The following is a 16,150-nucleotide window of genomic DNA, read 5'->3' on the forward strand; positions in this document are numbered from 1 at the left end:
CTCAAACACAAACAAGTGAAATACTCTTGGTTAATGGAAGAGTATGGTTAGATCAATTGAGGAATTAAATCAAACAGTTAGTGAGTCAGTGAGTTAGTTGCATGAATCTAAAGGCGTAACGAAGGAAAGCATGTAACCAAGTGCAGAAATTAAAATTCAACAAGTATCTAGAACAGAATTAACAACGCAAGAGAAAATTGCTCAATCTAGTTAGCTTCCAATTTGAGAATTGTCAATCGAAAACCAATCCCCGGCAACGGCGCCATAAACTTGATGCGCATAAAACTAGTTATGCTACGATTAGGAAATTGCACGATCGGCAAAATTCCTTTCGGCAAGTGCACCGGTTATCGTCGTCAAGTAAAAACTCACAATAGAGTGAGGTCGAATCCCACAAGGATTGGTTGAGTGAGCAATTCGGATTAGAAGTTTGTTCTAGTTGAGCGGAATCAAGATTTGAGATGAGAATTGCGGAATGTAAAATTGGCGGGAAAAGTAAATGACAAGAAAATTAAATGGCTGAATCTTAAATTGCATGAATTAAAGAGCAGAATGTAAATTGCTGGAATAAAAAGGGAATGGGGATGATTGCAAGAATTAAATTGCAGAATGTAAAGAGAAAGTGGAAATCAGAAATGGGGAATTCATTGGGTTTAGGAGATATTGAAATCTCCGAATCAAAACATGTAAATCTCTTCCTCAACCAATGCATTCATTGAATTTTGCTTGGCAATCTTATATGATTGGATCCCAATTCCTTGGCTCACCAATGCTCTCTAAAAACAAACAAATTCCCAATCCCTTGGTTTAAATGTTCATAAGAAGAGATGATGCTTGATCACTGATTATACCACACAATTTCATGAACCACAATTTGGTAGGATTACATGTCACAATATCCATCCAAACCCCAATCCAATCCACTGTGAGAAAGCTTCTCTAGCATGAATCCTCCATTCCTTTCCCAAGGCTCCGAAGGATTCCAAGTATGAGTAGTTTCTTTCCCAAGACAACTACTCAATGGAATTAGATCGAGAAGCTTTCTAACAAAATTCAAGAGAAAAGATTGAAGAAGAAGATAAACTATTATTGATTCATTGAATTACAATAGAGCTCCCTAACCCAATGAAAGGGGGTTTAGTGAATCATAGCTCTGAATTCAATTACAAAGAAAAGGAAAACTAGCTAAAGGTGAAAGTCAAGTCCTTTCTAACTTAACTTCTATCCTATTTATACACTTTCTATATTGAGCTTCAGTTGTGCTTCTTGGGCTTTGAGGCCTCTCCTTGCTTTCCTTTTGCCTTGGGTTTATGATCCATAATCTTGATGAGGTTGTTGATCCAGATCCTGTAACATTTATTGAGCCAACTTAGTGATAATCAAATAATGACACATGACTCAATAAATTGAGATTTCAAACTCATCAATCCTTCAGGCCCAATCCCATAAACCATGATATTCAATTGGGTTTCATACCAAAGTAAGTTTAAGTTAATAATTGTGCTCAAAGACTAACTTAAATCACAATATTTTTGGCCCAGAAACCCTTTTCAAGAGTGGCGTTTAAGTTGTAGTTTAAGCTTAAACTGCAACTTAAACGCCAGACACTTCCAGTGAGGCTATTTGTAGAAGCACGTTTAAGCTTCAGTTAAGGTTAAACTGAAGCTTAAACGTGGAAATGGAAGAATGGTAGCCCTGGAGAGTAATGTAGTCGAACACGTTTAACCTCCAGTTTAAGGTTAAACTGGAGGTTAAACGTGGAAAAGGAATGAGGCAATCCTGGAGGTCGAACACGTTTAACCTCCAGTTTGAGTCAAACTGGAGGTTAAACGTGGAAGCTTGGAATGGTGGCCCTGGAGGTCGAACACGTTTAACCTCCAGTTTGAGTCAAACTGGAGGTTAAACGTGGAAGCTTGGAATGGTGGCCCTGGAGGTGTCGAACACGTTTAACCTTCAGTTTGGGGTCAAACTGGAGGTTAAACGTGGAGATGGAGAGAGCAACCCTGGAGTGAAGAAACTATCGAACACGTTTAAGCTCCAGTTTGAGTCAAACTGGAGCTTAAACGTGGAATGGCCCCTGGTACTCTTCCTGGTTCTGGCGTTTAACCTCCAGTTTGAGGTCAAACTGGAGGTTAAACGTGGAACTCCTCCCTGGGTGTCATACTCATTCTGGCGTTTAACCTCCAGTTTGAGGTCAAACTGGAGGTTAAACGTGGAATGCTCCTTAAGTGAGGCTTTTCATTCTGGCGTTTAACCTCCAGTTTGAGGTCAAACTGGAGGTTAAACTTCAATCCCAGCATTTCTTATCCTTCATGATTTTGGCGTTTAAGCTCCAGTTTAGGCTTAAACTGGAACTTAAACTCCACATGTGATATACAAGCTTCCTTTATTGATTTTGTTGCTTCCTTGCTTAGCCTCTTCTTCCCTGAAATCATCCAAACAATTGCATCAAAGTCTTGCAAAATTTTATGAGAAATCTTTCATTCATAGCATTTAAGTAATATAACTAAAACTCATGGAATTTGCATCAAAATCATATTGTTTGGATGGTTCATTACTTTGTTCTTCATTTAACCATTTTTGGTTACTTTAAGCTCAAGAAAATGCATAAAACAACTAAAACTAACAGAAAAATACTAGTGAAACTAGCCTATGATGCCTTGGCATCAAGTGTCACAGATCATCACATCCATCATATTGAAGTGCAAATGAACATCTTAGATAGAAACAAGCGTGTTTGAATAGAAAACAGAAATAATTGCATTAATTCATCGAGACACAGCAGAGCTCCTCACCCCCAACAATGGAGTTTTGAGACTCATGTCGTTAAAGAGTACAAAGTTCAGATCTAAAAATAAAAATATATTTTACTTGCAATTCACATCATCTCCCTTTCTCCATCATGGATCTAAGTGGAAATGAACAGTCCAGAAGGACTTTGGGGTCATATGCTAACCCCACTACTGTTGCATATGGGAGTAGCATCTGTATACCCTCCATCAAAGCAGGCATTTTTGAGCTAAATCCTCAGCTCATTGTCATGGTGCAGCAAAACTGCCAGTATTCCAGTCTTCCATAGGAAGAACCTACTGAGAGTCTGGCACAATTCTTGCAAATTGCTGACACAATACGTGACAAGGAGGTAGATCAGGATGTATACAGACTATTACTGTTTCTGTTTGCTGTAAAAGATCAAGCTATAAGGTGGTTAAATAACCAACCCACAGCAAGCATAAGGACATGAAAACAGTTATCAGACAAATTTCTGAATCAATATTTCCCTCCAAAAAGGATGACACAGCTAAGGCTGGATATCCAAGGCTTTAAACAAGAGGATGATGAATCCCTTTATAATGCCTGGGAAAGGTACAGAGGGATGCTAAGGAAATGCCCCTCTGAAATGTTTTTAGAGTGGGTGTAGTTAGACATCTTCTACAATGGGCTTATAGAAGGAGCTCAGATGTCCCTAGACCACTCAACTGGTGGATCTATACACATGAGGAAAACTATTGAAGAGGCTCAAGAGCTTATTGATATAGTTGCCAGAAACCAGCATCTGTACATAAGTAATGGGTCCTCCATAAAAGAAGAAGTCAAAGCAGTATCTACTGAACTTGGTCCTCCAGAACAAGTTGCTGAACTCAAGCAACAATTGTGCTTTCTAACAAAACAGCTAGCAGAATTCATGGAGATGCTACAAGACACTAAAAATGCTAATAAAAATATGGAGGCACAATTGAATCAGAAAAAACAGCAGTTATCAAAGCAGATAACAGAAGAGTGCCAGGCAGTTCAATTAAGAAGTGGAAAAACATTAAATACCTCGCTTCAGAGCAGCAGAAAGCCAAGGAAAGAATAACTGACAGAGGATGAGCAAAATATCATCCAAAATCCCTCTGAGGACAGTAAGAGCCCAGAGAGGAATGATTCTGGCACTCAAACGCCAGAAAAGGATGGAGAGCTGCTGTTAAACGCCCAACCTATGCTCAGTTCTGGCGTTCAAACGCCACAAACAAGCAAGGAGTTGGCGTTAAATGCCCAAAGAAAGCTCAGTTCTGGCGTTCAAACGCCAGGAACAGGTAAGGAGTTGGCGTCCAACGCCAATCCAACTTCAACCCCTGGCATTCAAACGCCAATGAGGGATCAGACACACACAAGTGCTGATAACAACCCTTCTAAAAAGGCTTCTCCAACCACCTCTGTAGGAAATAAACCTGTTGCAACCAAGGTTGAAGAATACAAAGCCAAAAGGCCTTATCCTCAAAAACTCCGCCAAGAGGAGCAAGATAGGCAATTTGCTCGCTTTTTGCAGACTATCTCAAGACTCTTGAAATAAAGATTCCGTTTGCAGAGGCACTTGAGCAAATACCTTCTTATGCCAAGTTCATGAAAGAGATCTTGAGTCATAAGAAGGATTGGAGAGAAACTGAAAGAGTTCTCCTCACTGAAGAATGCAGTGCAGTCATTCTGAAAAGCTTCTCAGAAAAGCTTAAAGATCCCAGGAGCTTCATGATACCATGCACATTAGAGGGTAATTGCACCAAGACAGCTTTATGTGATCTTGGGGCAAGTATCAATCTAATACCTGCATCCACTATCAGAAAGCTTGGTTTAACTGAAGAAGTCAAACCAACCCAGATATGTCTCCAACTTGCTGATGGCTCCATTAAATACCCATCAGGCGTGATTGAAGACATGATTGTCAGGGTTGGGCCATTCGCCTTCCCCACTGACTTTGTAGTGCTGGAAATGGATGAGCACAAGAGTGCTACTCTCATTCTAAGAAGACCTTTCCTAGCAACTGGACGAACTCTCATTGATGTCCAAAAGGGGGAAGTAACCCTGAAAGTCAATGAGGATGAGTTTAAGTTGAATGCTGTCAAAGCCATGCAGCATCCAGACACACCAAAAGACTGCATGAAAGTTGATCTTATTGACTCTTTAGTAGAGGAGATCAACATGGCTGCGAGTCTCGAATCAGAGCTGGAAGACATCTTTAAAGATGTTCAGCCTGATCTGGAGGATTCAGAGGAATTGAAAGAGCCTCTGGAAATTCCTCAGGAAGAGGAAAAACCTCCTAAACCCGAGCTCAAACCATTACCACCATCTCTGAAATATGCATTTCTGGGAGAAGGTGACACTTTTCCAGTGATCATAAGCTCTGCTTTGAATTCACAGGAAGAGGAAGCACTACTTCAAGTGCTAAGGACACACAAGACAGCTCTTGGGTGGTCCATAAGTGACCTTAAGGGCATAAGCCCAGCTAGATGCATGCACAAGATCCTATTGGAGGATGATGCTAAGCCAGTGGTTCAACCACAGAGGCAGTTAAATCCAGCCATGAAGGAAGTAGTGCAGAAAGAGGTCACCAAGTTACTGGAGGCTGGGATTATTTATCCTATTTCTGATAGCCCCTGGGTGAGCCCTGTTCAAGTTGTCCCCAAAAAGGGAGGCATGATAGTGGTTCATAATGAAAAAAATGAACTGGTTCGTACAAGAACAGTTACAGGGTGGCGCATGTGTATTGACTACAGAAGGCTCATACAGCCACCAGAAAGGATCATTTTCCTCTACCATTCATAGACCAGATGCTCGAGAGACTAGCAAGTCATGATTTTTACTGCTTTTTGGATGGCTATTCAGGTTACAACCAAATTGCAGTAAATCCCTAGGATCAAGAGAAAACTGCATTTTACATGTCCATCTGGAGTATTTGCCTACAGAAGGATGCCATTTGGGCTGTGTAATGCACCTGCAACCTTTCAGAGATGCATGCTCTCTATTTTCTCTGATATGGTGGAAAAATTTCTGGAAGTCTTCATGGATGACTTCTCAGTATATGGAGACTCATTCAGCTCCTGTCTTGATCACCTGACACTAGTTCTGAAAAGATGCCAAGAGACTAACCTGGTTTTAAACTGGGAAAAATGTCACTTTATGGTGACTGAAGGAATTGTCCTTGGGCATAAAATTTCAAACAAGGGAATAGAGGTGGATCAAGCTAAAGTGGAAGTAATTGAAAAATTACCACCACCTGCCAATGTTAAGGCAATCAGAAGCTTTCTGGGGCATGTAGGATTCTATAGGAGGTTTATAAAGGATTTTTCAAAAATCGCAAAACCTCTGAGCAATCTGCTAGCTGCTGACACACTATTTGTGTTTGACACAGAGTGTCTGCAGGCGTTTGAAACCCTGAAAGCTAAGCTGGTCACAGCACCAGTTATTTCCGCACCAGACTGGACATTACCATTCGAATTAATGTGTGATGCCAGTGACCAAGCCATTGGTGCAGTATTGGGGCAGAGGCACGACAAGCTCCTGCATATCATTTATTATGCTAGCCGTGTTTTAAATGATGCCCAGAAAAATTACACAACCACAGAAAAGGAATTGCTTGCAGTGATTTATGCCATTGACAAGTTTAGATCATACTTAGTAGGATCAAAAATGATTGTGTACACTGACCATGCTGCTCTTAAATATCTACTTACAAAGCAGGATTCAAAACCCAGGCTCATAAGATGGGTGTTGCTTCTGCAAGAGTTTGATATAGAAATAAGAGACAGAAAAGGGACAGAAAACCAAGTGGCTGATCATCTGTCCCGGATAGAGCCAGTAGAAGGGGCGTCATTTCCCTCTATTGAAATATCTGAAACCTTTCCGGATGAGCATTTGTTCGCCATTCAGGAAACACCATGGTTTGCAGACATTGCAAACTATAAAGCTGCAAGGTTCATACCTAAGGAGTACAGCAGGCAACAAAAGAAAAAATTAATTACTGATGCAAAGTATTACTTGTGGGATGAACACTATCTCTTTAAGAGGTGTGCAGACGGAATAATCAGAAGGTGTGTGCCTAGAGAAGAAGCACAAAAGATCTTATGGCATTGCCATGGGTCACAATATGGAGGACATTTCGGAGGTGAGCGAACAGCCACCAAGGTCCTCCAATGTGGCTTCTACTGGCCTACCCTCTATAGAGATTCCCGAGAGTTTGTACGTAATTGTGACAGTTGCCAGAGAGCTGGTAATCTGCCTCATGGTTATGCCATGCCTCAACAAGGAATCTTAGAGATAGAGTTGTTTGATGCATGGGGTATTGACTTCATGGGGCCTTTCCCATCATCATACTCAAACACTTATATCCTGGTTGCAGTCGACTATGTATCTAAATGGGTAGTGGCCATTGCCACACCCACTAATGATACTAAGACAGTGCTGAAGTTCCTCTAGAAACATATCTTCAGCAGGTTTGGTGTCCCTAGAGTACTAATCAGTGATGGGGGCACTCACTTCTGTAACAAACAGCTTTACTTTGCCATGGTCCAGTATGGAATTAGCCACAAAGTGGCAACTCCATATCATCCACAGACAAATGGGCAAGCTGAAGTCTCTAACAGAGAACTAAAAAGAATCCTGGAACGGACTGTAAGTACCCGTAGAAAGGATTGGGCAAGAAGCTTGGATGATGCTCTGTGGGCTTACAGAACAGCATTCAAGACTCCTATAGGGACCTCTTCATACCAGCTTGTGTATGGTAAGGCTTGTCATCTGCCCGTGGAACTGGAATACAAAGCCTACTGGGCAACCAGATTCCTAAACTTTGATGCCAAATTAGCTGGAGAAAAAAGATTGCTCCAGCTGAATGAGCTAGAGGAATTCAGACTCACTGCTTTCGAAAATGCCAAGCTTTACAAAGAGAAAGCAAAAAGGTGGCATGAAAAAAAGCTGTCATCTAGAGTCTTTGAACCAGGACAGAAGGTTCTACTGTTTAACTCTAGGCTCAGGCTATTCCCCGGGAAACTGAAATCCCGGTGGAGGGGACCATATGTGATTACAAGTGTGTCACCATATGCCTATGTGGAGCTTCAAGACATTGATTCTAATAAGAAGTTCATTGTTAATGGACAGAGAATCAAACATTATCTTGAAGGAAATGTTGAGCAAGAATGCTCAAGGCTGAGGCTAGATTAAAAAGCTCAGCAAGGTCTAGCTAAAGACAAAAAGAAGCGCTTGCTGGGAGGCAACCCAGCCATTAGCAAAACTCTTTTTGTTATTTTATTTTATTCTATTCTTCATTTTATTTATTTTTAAAGCATATAAGTTCAATATTAACAAGATAAAGAATCAATTGCATAAGCTCACAGGGCTACAGAAGGATTCAGAGCAAAAAATAGGAAAAAGGAGCTCACTGGCAAGAAAACGCCAGTAAGAGGCACAATTGGGCGTTAAACGCCCAAAAGGAGCATCTACTAGGCGTTTAACGCCAGTAGAGACAGCCATCTAGGCGTTAAACGCCAGAAAGAATCAGCCTCTGGGCGTTTAATGCCAGATTTACAGCATCCTGAGCGTTCAGAAGAACGCCCAGTGACAAAGGAGTTTCTGGCGTTTAACGCCAGCTGGGGGCAACAGCTGGGCGTTAAACGCCCAGACCAAGCACCAATTGGGCGTTAAACGCCCAAAACATGTAGCAGTTGGGCGTTTAACCCCAGGATTGTGGGGAGTAGGCAATTTCGTTTTCAATTCAAATTTTTTCCATTTTTTATGTTTCAATTCATGATTTCTTGCACAAACATGTTACAAATCCTAATTTTTCAAATCCTTTATCAAAAGATATCAAATGTATCTTAATTCATAAACCCTTTTTCTATCCTCTTCAAATTATTTTCAAATCCTTTTCAAAACAAATTTATCTCTTTTCCTTCTACAATCTTTTTAACTCATCAATATATTTCTCAAATCTTCACAACATCTTTTTCAAAACAAAGCTATCTTTTTCAAATATCTTCCATATTATTCATATCTTTTAAATTTTAAAGTGCATCCTTTTCCTATCATACTTATCTTTTATAAATCATATCTTTTATCATATCTTCTTCAAAATTTTTGAAAACCCACCCCCTTCCCTTTAAATCCTAGTTCGGTCTCCCCCCACCTCCACAATTTGAACTTGGCTCTCCTCATATCCCTCTCCTTTCTTTTCTTTTGCTTGAGGACAAGTAAACCTCTAAGTTTGGTGTGTTTATTCGTGATCACTAAGCTAATACCCACTAAGATCATGGCTCCTAAGGAAAAACAAACCAACTCAAGAGGCAAGAAAGAGAATATTCCAAAACCACTTTGGAATCAAGGGAAGTTCTTAACCAAAGAACATTCAGACCATTACTACAAAATAATGGGTCTAAGGTCAGTGATCCCGGAAGTTAAATTCGATCTGAAAGAAGATGAATATCCGGAGATCCAAGAGCACATTCGAAACAGGAGCTGAGAAGTCCTAGCTAATCCTGAAACAAAGGCGGGAAAAAACATGGTTAAGGAATTCTACGCAAATCTGTGGCAGACGGACAGGCAGAGAATAGCGAAAACCGCATTCTATGACTATAGAACTCTGGTCAGAGGGAAGATTGTTCACACCCACCCTGACAAAATAAAGGAGATCTTCAAGCTGCCTCAACTGCAAGATGACCTAGACTCCTTTAATAGGAGAATGATGAGATCAAACCTGAACTTGGACGAGATCATAGAGGACATATGTCTCCCTGGAACTAAATGGACAACCAACACAAAGGGTGCCCCAAACCAACTCAAAAGAGGAGATCTCAAACCAGTCGCCAGAGGCTGGCTGGACTTCATTGGTTGCTCTATATTGCCCACTAGCAACCGCTCTGAGGTCACCATCAGAAGAGCAGTGATGATTCATTACATTATGCTGGAAAAAGAAGTGGAAGTTCATCAGCTGATTGCTTGTGCTGTGGCTAGGAAGGGTCTTCTAAGGATGATGAATTCATCCTCATCTTTCCCAGTATCTAGGACTATGAAATCAGCAGGGATGTAAAGGCCTTCAACTTTTACTAATACGTCCTCTACTTGTCCATAAGCCTGTTTTCTTGAATTGTCTGCCATCTCTAATGAGATTTTAGCAGCTTGCACCCCATAGATTCCCAGTTTCTCTATTACAGAGAGGGGCATGAGATTTATCCCTGACCCAAGGTCACATAGAGCCTTCTCAAAGGTCATGATGCCTATGGTACATGGTATTAAGAACTTTCCAGGATCCCGTTTCTTCTGAGGCAATGTCAGTTGATCCAGATCACTCAGTTCATTAGTGAACAAGGGAGGTTCATCTTCCCAAGTCTCAATACCAAATAATTTGGCATTCAGCTTCATGATTGCACCAAGGTACTTGGTAACTTGCTCCTTAGTAACATCCTCATTCTCTTCAAAAAAGGAATACTCATCAGAGCTCATGAATGGCATAAGGAGGTTTAATGGAATCTCTATGGTCTCTAAATGAGCCTCAGATTCCTTTGGTTCCTCAAAGGGAAACTCCTTATTGATCACTGGACGCCCCAGGAGGTCTTCCTCCTTGGGATTCACGTCCTCCCCTTCTTCCTTAGATTCGGCCATGATGGTTATATCAATGGCCTTGCACTCTCCTTTTGGATTTTCTTCTGTATTGCTTGGGAGAGTACTAGGAGGGATTTCAGTGATCCTTTTACTCAGCTGGCCCACTTGTGCCTCCAAATTTCTAATGGAGGACCTTGTTTCATTCATGAAACTTACAGTGGCCTTAGATAGATCAGAGACTAAGTTTGCTAAATTAGAGGTATTTTCTTCAGAGTTCTCTGTCTGTTGCTGAGTGGATGATGGAAAAGGTTTACTATTGTTAAACCTATTTCTTCCACCATTATTAAAGCCTTATTGAAGCTTTTGTTGATCCTTCCATGAGAAATTTGGATGATTTCTCCATGATGAGTTATAGGTGTTTCCATAAGGTTCACCTAAGTAATTTACCTCTGCTATTGCAGGGTTCTCAGGATCATAGGACTCTTCTTCAGAAGGTGCCTCTTGAGTACTGTTGGATGCAGCTTGCATTCCATTCAGACTTTGAGAAATCATATTGACTTGCTGAGTCAATATTTTATTCTGAGCCAATATGGCATTCAGAGTATCAATTTCAAGAACTCCCTTCTTCATAGGCATCCCATTACTCACAGGATTCCTCTCAGAAGTGTACATGAACTGGTTATTAGCAACCATGTCAATGAGTTCTTGAGCTTCTGCAGGCATTTTCTTTAGGTGAACGGATCCACCTGCAGAAATATCCAATGACATTTTAGCCAATTCAGATAGACCATCATAGAATATATCCAGGATGGTCCATTCTGAAAGCATGTCAGAAGGACACTTTTTGGTCAGTTCTTTGTATCTCTCCCAAGCTTCATAGAGGGATTCACCTTCTTTCTGTCTGAAGGTCTGAATATCCACTCTAAGCTTACTCAGCTTTTGAGGAGGAAAGAACTTGGCTAAGAAAGCCTTGACCAGCTTATCCCAAGAGTTCAGGCTATCCTTAGGTTGAGAGTCCAACCATATTCTAGCTCTGTCTCTCACAGCAAAAGAGAAAAGCATGAGCCTGTAGACTTCACGATCTACTCCATTAGTCTTAACAGTATCACATATCTGCAGGAATTCAGTTAAGAACTGAAAAGGATCTTCAGATGGAAGTCCATGAAACTTGCAGTTCTGCTGTATCAGAGAAACTAATTGAGGTTTAAGCTCAAAATTGTTTGCTCCAATGGCAGGAATGGAGATGCTACTTCCATGTAAATTGGAATTAGGTGCAGTAAAGTCACCAAGCATCCTCCTTGCATTATTATTATTTTCGGCTTCCATCTCCTCTTCCTGTTCAAAAATTTCTAATAGGTGCTTGCTGGCTTGTTGTAATTCAGCTTCTCTTAGTTTCCTCTTCAGAGTCCTTTCAGGTTCTGGATCTGCTTCAACAAGAATATTCTTGTCCTTGCTCCTGCTCATATGAAAAAGAGGGGACAGAAAAATAATAATAATAGAGATCCTTTTGCCCAAGCATAGAGGTTCCCTTATGTGAGTAGAAGAAAAGAAGAAAAGGAAATCTGAACTCAGAGAGGGAGGGTTCGGATTTTTTTGGTGAGATGAAGTGTTAGTAGATGAATAAATGAATAGAAGGAGATGAGAGAGAAAGAGGATTTTCGAAAATAATTTTTGAAAAAGAGTTAGTGAATTTCGAAATTAGTTTTTGAAAAAGGTTAGTAATTTTCGAAAATTAAAATCAACAATTAAAATAATTAGTTAATTAAAAAGAATTTTTGAAAAAGAGGGAAGATATTTTCGAAAATTAGAGAGAGAGAGAGAGTTAGTTAGGTAGTTTTGAAAAAGATAAGAAACAAACAAAAAGTTGGTTAGTTAGTTGAAACAAATTTGAAAATCAATTTTGAGAAGATAAGAAGATAGGAAGTTAGAAAAGATATTTTAAAATCAAATTTTGAAAAAGATAAGATAAAGAGATATTTTTAAAAATATATGATTGAAATTAGTTTTGAAAAAGATTTAATTTTTAAAATCACAATTAATGACTTAATTCACAAGAAATCATAAAATATGATTCTAGAACTCAAAGTTTGAATCTTTCTTAACAAGCAAGTGACAAATTTGAAATTTTTGAATCAAAACATTAATTGATGATGTTATTTTCGAAAATTATGTGATAAAGATAAGAAAAAGATTTTTGAAAAATATTTTTTAAAATTTTCGAAAATAACTAAGAAAAATGAAAAAGATTTGATTTTTGAAAAAGATTTTGAAAAAGATAAGATTTTTAAATTGAAAATTTGATTTGACTCATAAAAAACAACTAGATTTTAAAAATTTTTGAAAAAGTCAAATCTAATTTTCGAAATTTTAAGAGAGAAAAAGGGGAAGATTTTTTTTTGATTTTTGAATTTTTAATGATGAGAGAGAAAAACATGAAAAATGCTCAATGCATGGAAATTTTAGATCAAAACAATGAATGCATGCAAGAATGCTATGAATGTCAAGATGAACACCAAGAACACTTTGAAGATCATGATGAACACCAAGAACATATTTTTGAAAATTTTATATGCAAAGAAAACATGCAAGACATCAAACTTGGAAATCTTTGATGCTTAGACTCTATGGATGCAAGAATGCATATGAAAAACACCATACAACACAAAACAAGAAAACATCAAGATCAAACAAGAAGACTTACCAAGAACAACTTGAAGATCATGAAGAACACTATGAATGCATGAATTTTTCGAAAAATGCAAGATGAATATGCAATTGACACCAAACTTAAAATTTGACTCAAGACTCAAACAAGAAACATGAAATATTTTTTTGATTTTTGTGATTTTATAATTTTTTTGTATTTTCTTTTAATTTTTTTCAAAAATCATTTTGAAAAAGAAAAATAAGGATTCCAAAATTTTTAATATGAATTCCAGGAATCTTATGCTCTTTAGTCTAAAGCTCCAATCAAAGGGTCAGGCATGGCTTAATAGCCAGCCAAGCTTTAGTATGTAACTCAAACATGACACGCCTGACATTCCCTATCCAGAAGAATTAGACATGGCTTTGCAGCCAGCCAGTCTTCAACATGCTTCATGAAACACTAGAATTCATTCTTAAAAATTCTGAAGAAAAATATATTTTTGAAAACATTTTTATTTTAAAATTTTTTTCGAAAACAAAGGAGAAATTTTTTGAAAGATTTTTGAAAAGTTTTTGAAAATAAAACAAAAAGAAAATTACCTAATCTGAGCAACAAGATGAACCGTCAGTTGTCCAAACTCGAACAATCCCCAGCAACGGCGCCAAAAACTTGGTGCACGAAATTGTGATCTCAGGCAACGGTGCCAGAAACTCTATACGCACGTCTTAATAAATCGTTTTTCATTCACAACTAACCAGCAAGTGCACTGGGTCGTCCAAGTAATAAACCTTACGTGAGTAAGGGTCAATCCCACGGAGATTGTTGGTATGAAGCAAGCTATGGTCACCTTGTAAATCTCAGTCAGGCGGATATCAAAAGGTTATGGAGTTTTCGAAAATAGATAATAAGTAAACATAAAATAAGGATAGAAATACTTATGTAATTCATTGGTTAGAATTTCAGATAAGCGTATAGAGATGCATTCGTTACTCTGAACCTCTGCTTTCCTACTGTCTTCATCCAATCAATCTAACTCCTTTCCATGGCTGGCTTTATGTAAGGACATCACCGTTGTCAATGGCTACTTTTAATCCTCTTTGAAAAATGGTCCGATGCGCTGTCACTGCATGGCTAATCGTCTGGAGGCATCACCCTTGTCAATGGCTACATCCTATCCTCTTGTGAAAATGGTCCAAATGTTCTGTCACAGCACGGCTAATCATCTGAGGTTCTCGATCATACTGGAATAGGATTCACCCTCCTTTTGCGTCTGTCACTATGCCCAGCACTCGCGAGTTTGAAGTTCGTCACAGTCATTCAATCCCAGAGTCCTACTCGGAATACCATAGACAAGGTTTAGACTTTCCGGACTCTCATGAATGCCGCCATCAATCTAGCTTATACCACGAAGATTCTGATTAAGAGATCCAAGAGATACTCATTCAATCTAAGGTAGAACGGAAGTGGTTTTCAGGCACGCGTTCACGGGGAATGATGATGATTGTCACGTTCATCACATTTATGTTGAAGTGCGAATGAATATCTTAGAAGCGGAATAAGTTGAATTGAATAGAAAAACAGTAGTACTTTGCATTAATCTTTGAGGAACAGCAGAGCTCCACACCTTAATCTATGGAGTGCAGAAACTCTACCGTTGAAAGATACATAAGTGAATATAGGGTAAGCATGGCCGAGTGGCCAGCCTCCCATGGAGGTCTAGAGATCTAAAAATGATCAAAAGATCATAAGATGTCTAATACAATAGTAAAAAGTCCTATTTATAATAAACTAGTTACTAGGGTTTACAGAAGTAAGTAATTGATGCATAAATCCACTTCCGGGGCCCATTTGGTGTGTGCTTGGGCTGAGCTTGAGTGTTACACGTGCAGAGGCTCTTTCTGGAGTTGAACGCCAGGTTGTAACGTATTTCTGGCGTTCAACTCTGGTTTGTGACGTGTTTCAACGCCCTTTTATGTCCTCTAAACGCGGCCAAAGTATAGACTATTATATATTGCTGGAAAGCCCTGGATGTCTACTTTCCAACGCAATTGGAAGCGCGCCATTTTGAGTTCTGTAACTCCAGAAAATCCACTTTGAGTGCAGGGAGGTCAGAATCCAACAGCATCAGCAGTCCTTCTTCTACCTCTGAATCTGATTTTTGCTCAAGTCCCTCAATTTCAGCCAGAAAATACCTGAAATCACAGAAAAACACACAAACTCATAGTAAAGTCTAGAAATGTGAATTTAACATAAAAACTAATGAAAACATCCCTAAAAGTAACTAGATTCTACTAAAAACATACTAAAAACAATGCCAAAAACCGTATAAATTATCCGCTCATCAGAAATAAACTAAGACATCCAAGATGGGGCCAATTCAGCAGCATTAAAACTAGAATGAACATTTTATACTATGGCCCAACACTACATTCCTGAAAGTTGGAATCATAATAATACAAACTAACCTGCTTTATGTAGTCATCCAAAAACATTATAGCATAATCATCTTGTCCAGTATTTAATTTGAAAATACGCAGAACTTTGTCCCTCCTTAGAGACTGCACAATTGCACAAATAAGATATATAACCCAATTACCATGTATCCATCAAAGCTTTAATGTTTAGTAAATTAAAACACAAAGATTATGAAATTTATCATACCTCCAATTCCCTGTACACCTGCGTTCTGTCCTTTACACTGCTATAAAACTGGGATTTTAACATAAAAGGCTGAACCGAAACCTACAAAATTCAAACGTCATTTAAAATACATGGTCTTAAATGATAACCTTTCAACATTCTAATTGAAATACAAGAAATAAATAAGAGCATAGTTGTTGTGTTTCTGATTACCAAGCGGAAACCGGTTTCTAAAATCGGAACCCTAAACCCCTCAAATTTCAGAATCAAATGGAAATTAATACATACCTAATCGACGATGTAAGCACAGAGAGGACGACGAGAAGCGCAGAGATCGACGATGGTATGGGCGGCGCGCGACGACCAGTGTAGGAGGGTTCACGACGATGTGAGCTTCACGATCTTCATGACGGTGTGGCACTGAGTGGTGAGTAGGGACTGAGGTGCGATGATCTTCGCACGGTGAGGCTTCACGAACTTCGCGTGGTGCGTTCTGAGGGTTTTCTGAAAGCGTTT

General features: G+C 39.1%; 1 non-coding gene across 1 annotated transcript; it reads left to right on the plus strand.

Moving 5' to 3' along the window:
* The first annotated feature begins 11,169 nt into the window (after positions 1 to 11,169).
* On the plus strand, positions 11,170 to 11,277 carry LOC112774586 (small nucleolar RNA R71). Its single transcript, XR_003189066.1, has one exon. It is a non-coding gene; the product is annotated as a small nucleolar RNA R71 (small nucleolar RNA).
* Positions 11,278 to 16,150: the final 4,873 nt, after the last annotated feature.

Source organism: Arachis hypogaea, chromosome 18, assembly GCF_003086295.3.
Source record: "Arachis hypogaea cultivar Tifrunner chromosome 18, arahy.Tifrunner.gnm2.J5K5, whole genome shotgun sequence".
In the NCBI taxonomy this organism is placed as follows: Eukaryota; Viridiplantae; Streptophyta; class Magnoliopsida; order Fabales; family Fabaceae; genus Arachis; species Arachis hypogaea.